The sequence below is a fragment of the Manacus candei genome, unplaced genomic scaffold (genome assembly GCF_025592945.1).
Source record: "Manacus candei isolate 608988 ecotype Guabito, Panama unplaced genomic scaffold, ASM2559294v1 h1tg000008l, whole genome shotgun sequence".
NCBI lineage: Eukaryota > Metazoa > Chordata > Aves > Passeriformes > Pipridae > Manacus > Manacus candei.
This window is the reverse complement of record NW_026138056.1, coordinates 11,783,492-11,790,000: the sequence shown is the minus strand read 5'-3', so window position 1 is coordinate 11,790,000 and position 6,509 is coordinate 11,783,492. Positions and strand designations below refer to the sequence as shown.

At 35.4% G+C, this 6,509-nt stretch overlaps 1 protein-coding gene across 8 annotated transcripts in view; it reads left to right on the top strand.

Moving 5' to 3' along the window:
* Positions 1-6,509, top strand: part of ZNF521 (zinc finger protein 521) — a 230,235-nt gene that overhangs the window by 2,910 nt on the left and 220,816 nt on the right. The gene's annotated exons all lie outside the window — the stretch shown is intronic.

The window sequence follows — 6,509 nt, the reverse complement described above, 5'->3', positions numbered from 1 at the left end:
TCCTGTTGACTTCAGTGAGCTTTAGAGCAGGCTTCAATTCTTTTTTTTTTTTCTTTTTTTTTTCTTTTTTTTTTTTTTTTTTTAACTCTCCAGATATTTTTAAAAGGAAATAAAGGGTGCCTTGAATTTACTGTTTTACCTGCTGCTGCCGTCTGTATCTAGTTTGCCGAAGTTTGCGCAGTTCAGTGGTGCTTTTGTTTGGCATCTTGTGAAGAACAAACGGGCCGCTCATCCCTTTACCTTTTAAAAATGATACCACAATGAAAGTTCTGTTGCTTGGGCGCGCGCTTATATTCCAAGCTTCCCAAGGAGGATTTATTTACGTGCGCATAAGAGTTTTAGAGCCAGTAGGAGAGAGACCAATTAGCCATATTTGCAAAAAGATGCAGGAAAACTTTAATTGAGGGGTAGTCTTAGACCTCCAAGTATTTAAGTGCAAAGGAATAAAGGTTCATTCAATTAATTGGCAAGTAGAGGAAATTGTTCTCCTGTTAGACATTGGACATGTTTCATTCTTGGTGATTTGTTACATGTGTTACAGAGTGAAGGCTTGTTTCAAATATCTTCCTGTAAACATCACACTTAATTTAAAACAAAAGATACAGCTTCCATTTTATGTGGAGGTATGGACTTTGCCTGCCTTATGTACCAGTCGCCTGAGAATACCTAAAATGAGAAAACAGTAAGACTGTATGATTCAGATGGAGTAGCTTGGATTTGCTGTCCATAAACTACTGACTTAAGAAAACCACTTAATGTTCAGAATGGAGATGATAGAGATTTCTTTGCAGAGTCTTATTTACTATTTTTCAGCTAAAACCAGGCAGTAAATCAATCATCATCTGTAATTATTGCTGCAGTAATTACCTTTGGGGAGTAGGTTATCATTCTTGGTGGCCTTTGTTCAAATATCTCTTTCATTTTCCCTGTTTTATTTTTCTTGAATCATGTCAGTTTCTGAGTGGATTAATAGTATTCTGAAAGCAGTCCGATTGTACGATTTCTGAAAGGGCTAATAATGCAATTCATCTGAGAAGTTAAAAGATGCTTGCATAGACATAGCACTTAAATTCATGGATAAGAGTTTGCCCATCAATTATTACATCTTCATTTTTAGTGAACAAACAAAAGCTGTAAGTAAGGAGGATTTTGACTGTACCTCCAATGCAGTGCTTATTTAAATTCCTTATTTTTTAAGTATTACTGATTTAGTCAGTACAAAATGTATTTCTACAGATAAAAATAAACAGTATTTTAAATAGCTTATTTGAAAAACTATTCTTTGAATGTATGTAAATGAGTTATTTAAACTCATGAGTGCTGTTTTACATCTAAATAAAATATGGAGTTACACATTACATTTCCAATTTGTCATGTACTTAGCAACCCTTTCTGGGGGGAAGATATAAGAGATATTTTTGATATGTCTGTCACTTTTGATAACTTAATTTGGAACTTATATCTTAGGGGAATACTGATACAAGGCAGGTAAATACATTAAAACAAAATGACAATTGAGCTTTTTATATTGAATGCATGAAACTAATGTTCATCTGAAATGGTGGGTGTTAAGAACTCACTAATGACTAAATTTCTTCTATTTCTTGAAAATACAGTTTTTTGAATTACCCTGGTTTCTGTTTGCATTCCTTTTTTTTTTTTTTATTTCTCTCTATCTTTCCTTTTTTTCTTTTTTTTTCTTCCTCCTTCCCTGTTTTGGTTTCTTGCCAACTTCAGTCTGACTGTCCCCAGCTTTTGGTGAAGATTGCATCTCAGATTTGGACCTAGGAAAGAAAATAGGCATGGCTAACATTAAATAAACCCCTTATAATTTAAGAATAATAAAAACATCATTCCAAGGAAAAATAAGACTGTAATTATTTTCTGTGAAAAACGCTGTCTTATGTGCAGGATACTGCAGGTTTGTCGGGAAAAAAAAAGGTCTCAAAAGGAGAGTAAATTGCTTAACTTTCTGAAAACCTGTAATTTGAATATCTTATTTTACTTTAGGAAGGAGGAATTAAAGTTCAGCTGCTGGGTTCTTCCAGGCAGGGGAAGGATCAGTTGCATCAAACTCATCAGTCCTGACCTATATTTCATTCTACTGATTAATTTATCCCATTTCCTTGGCTAGTTTCTGGGAAAAAAATCTATTAAGTATCATTGACCTGATCAAAATCACCTAATGCATTCGGTGAAGGAGGGAGGTTAGCCAGAGAAAAGCAGGTGGGGAAAGAGAAGTCGGAGATATGATACCCGTGTACAAGCCCCAAAAGAGGCACTGTGCAAATGAAGGGTATTGAGGAAGGGCAATTGTTATGACTCCTTAAATTCCTAACACCTAAGGGCAGTGCCATTCCCTAAGTAGAACCCTGCTAGAGACCCCCTTGATGAGAAAGCAAGGGTTGGGGGTGGGAGGGAAGAGCAACTTCTTTTATCTTGTTTGACTTGACCATTTGAGTGGTAAACCTTTTTTTGTGACTTGGCATGCTTTGGAGATATCACTCTTAGGTTACTGACTGCCTCCCCCCTCCTTCCTTTCTGGTTTATGAGGTTTTAATTTTGGGAGGGCTTGAGGTTTTTCCTTTGCCCTTACTACCGGCTTTTGATGAGAAAGTTTGTTTAGAAAAAAAAGTTACAAAAATATAGTCGCTTGCAAAAGAAAAACAGGTATTCTTTATAAAAAAAAAGAATGAAAATATAGTCCTACTAAATGTTAAACTCAGGTTTCTCTAAACTAAAGCCAGGTAATATTCGTTATGCTAAAGTCACCTGTGAAAAATCACTGAAATGGCAGTTGTAAGATAAGCCATCACCAGGAAACTAGTACAGCTCCACATGTTTAGTAGAAGTGCTGATCTCTGAAAGTGATTTCTCTCTGGGGAAAAAAAAAGTGCTTTGTTTTTACTTAAAAGTTAATTTTTACTCATTGTTTTTGTATCTTACATGCAGAAATGAAATTTCTGAATGTTAGTTCCTAGAAAGATGAGAGGGAAGCATTCATCAGCTGTATTTTACATACCCATGCTCTGCCTAAAGAAGGCTTGTATCTTAAAATATTTTGCCAAGCCCAGAATGTCTCTTGAAGGCTTTCCCCTCTTTTTGAGGAAACCTAGGTACTCTTTCCATCCTGAATGAATTTATAACTGCAACTCAATTCATGCAGAGTATCGGCAGACTGAGTAAGTGTACCTGTGTGTTGATGTGACTTGTTTCCTCATCATAGATTCCAAATGAAAGAATGTTTCTCATACAGAGGTGCAGGTTGTGTGGTGTAGTACCAAGGAAGGTAGAATAGTAGTGGATTAAAACAAAAATGTTACCAAATAGCAGCAAGAGTTCAGAGAGAATTTGATATTCGGATCCCCTTCCAACAGTAGCCTTTACATTTCTCTGTATCTGTCAACTATTTGAATGTTTATTCTCAGCCTCAAGCCTCCCTGGCTTCTAAATTGCATGGACTAGACTGGAAAGTCATGAGATTGTCTGCTGATTAGACTATAATCAATCCAGCATAAACAAAAACAGCAATTAGTATTGGCATGATTTCTGTGAACTTGACTTAAAGTTTCAGTATTAGCGGTCCAAAGAACTTCTGAACGGGCTGTTTTCAGGAACTGTGTTATTTTGGCATCATCATTTTACAGGGAGGGAACAAAAAATTCATAAGATTCCATTTGGCCTGAAAAGCAAAAACATCTGTTTGATGCATGAGTGAATTGCTGGCTTCTATTTGGCCATCTAAAAAAGGGCAAAAATTAAGATACCGAACATAAAAGAGTACATAAAAAAAAACAAATTACAAAGAGGATTTAAGATTAGCATCTTTTTATAATGCAGGCTATTTATAATGTTCTCTTTTGGACTTGCCAAAGCATGCCCCAGCTTCTTTATGTATTACAAAAATCCGTAACAACAAAAACATCCCTAAACTTTAGTAATATTCATTGACTTTGGCAATGCATAGTGATATTGATGGTCTTGATTAGGTAGGATTGCAGTAATGCTGGCCAGTCCTTTCTGAGGCCAGCATGAGTTATATTGACCATCATTGTCTGCTGCTCGGGATTAGAGACTATTAGGAGTGAACATCTAAACAGTTACTGCTAGTTTACAAAAAGGTGAACTCCTGTGACAAAGATAACATTAAGGGGTTTTCGTAATGCTGTGTGTTTGGATTGGTTTGATTTTGTTTTCCTGAGTTGCTGTTAACTTGTGTAACAAGAGGAGCTGTCAGAATGGAGGCACTTATCTAACGTGTAGGATAACGTTATCCACCATGATCTAAGATGTCTTGAAAGGCTTTATGTTGCTCTATAATTCATTCTGTCTAATTTACAACTAGTTTAATTGCTCTGAATTCTTTGCTCTGACACACGATGCAATATTTTCAAACTTGCACGTTTTGGAAAAAAAAATTCCTTTTGAATAACTGTACATGAGGAAAAGATCTAGAAAAACTGTTAACATTTTGTGCAGACCATATGGATTCAATATTTTTTTTTTTTTCCTGTGTAAAACAATGAAAATAAGATATTTGGAGGGTTTCTTTTTAGCTTGAATAAAATAGAGTATAATGCCGATACCTTAAGACAACGTCTTAGTATTTTTTCCCAGCTCTATTTTAGAGTTTCCATTGGTTCCTGCAGGGCTACCTGAGCTCAGAATCAGTCCCAGTTGGGGTTGGGAAAATGCACTATTTCACTTAAATCAGAACTGTGAGATATATATGTACATATATATATATTTCCCTGAAGGGACAACATACAGATCTACAAAGAATTTGGCCTGTTTTATTTGATGCTGTAAAAATGTACATGTCTGTTTTCAAATACATTTTGCAGCATGTTACTACAAAGCATTAAAGTTTTCCAGTTGCTGTCTTTATAAAAGTTGGACAGCACAAGAGAGGCTTTTAAATACTTCTAAATCATAATGCAACATTTGGCATAGGATTCTGACAAAAGATGGATGTGCAAAGACCAAAAGAGGTGGTGAGGTTTGTTTTTGTTTTAATTTTAGACAACTTGGGTTCTATTTCACCTCAAGTATGAGTAATTATGCTAGTTAAGCAATTATTAGAGATGAAAGAAATTCTGTTAGATATGAGTCTCCTAAACTTCAGTGGCTTTAGTTTTAGCTGGGATAATGATCAAGGAGTAGTTAGCCATATGCCTAGGGACTATGCTGTAGCAAAAAAGATAGGGCTGATCTTGGGGGTATCCTTATTACAACTTGTTATAATTAGCATTTTCATTCAGCCCTCCTACTTTCCAAAAAAATCTGCTTTATATTCTTCTGCGCACACATTAGTAAGATTGCACAAAATTGCCCTCTTCCAGTGGATTTTTGAACCAGGAGAGTTGTCTTCCATATTTAGAATATTAGTTAACACTGGTCATGCTTTTTTCCCCCCCACTTTGTGTTCCTTTAGTTTCAGACACATTTTTTTCCCTCTATACTGTGTAATTACTAAGAAAAAGACAGAGAAGATTATTTTCCGCCTCCTTTTCAGGATTTAGTCTAGGTTATACATGTTCTTCTGGGGTGTGCACATTTGAGTCTTAGATTTTGCTTTAACTAGAGTGATGCTGTGCATGTCATACTGCAACTGTTCTTTGTACGGTTGAATTCATATAATGTGTACTCAAAAGAGTTGTAGGGTTGTTACTTAAAATTCTACACAGTTAAAGCCCAATGAAATTTCAGATTTTTGGAGCTTGTTTTCATTGTGTTTTTTTCCTCCTCTTTTTGTCATAGGAGTAAGATAGAGGGATGTTTTTTCAGTAAGTGATTCGACTGATACTTTCACTTTTAACTAAAGGTGCCATTAGGTGCTATTTTTCTTTGGAAGGTTAGGACTTCTAGTCCTTCAAGATTTCTTAAAGTTTTATATATACCTATTGGTATAGTGACTTCTGCCCCCCTTCTTTAATTGATATGGGCTTGCTGTGGTTCTTGAAAAATACAGTATCAGTAACTAGTTAACCGTCTTACAAATTTGGAAGCGCTAGTCATTAGTTAAACAGTTGAAGCAGAACACCTTTTTGTCCCAAGGACAAATGGATGGAATATTGATAGTGTGGACTATCAGTGTTTTCCCTCTGTCCCAAACCCCATTTTTGGAGAGCTTATTCTCTCATGCAAGGCAATAACCTAAAACAGGAATTTTGTCCTTATTTAACACAAATGCAAAACTGATCTCCTAACTTCTTATACAGATGCTTGGTGTTCCAGTTGAGTGTGGAAAAGCTAGAGCACTTCTAAATCTGAATGTCCTGGTTAACTGTACAATAGATGGCTTTTGTATACAGTCCCTGAGACTTGTACCCATACTATTTTTATGTTGTGTTTTGCTGGCAAAATATATTCCAAACAATGAATTTGTTGATAATTGATTCTCTAGTTTTATTTTTCTGTTGTTCAGTTTTTTTGGTGACCTGTCAAGTTCAACTTCTATTATTGATTCATTCACTTCTTGAAAGGAACTTTAAAAACAAAAATAAAAT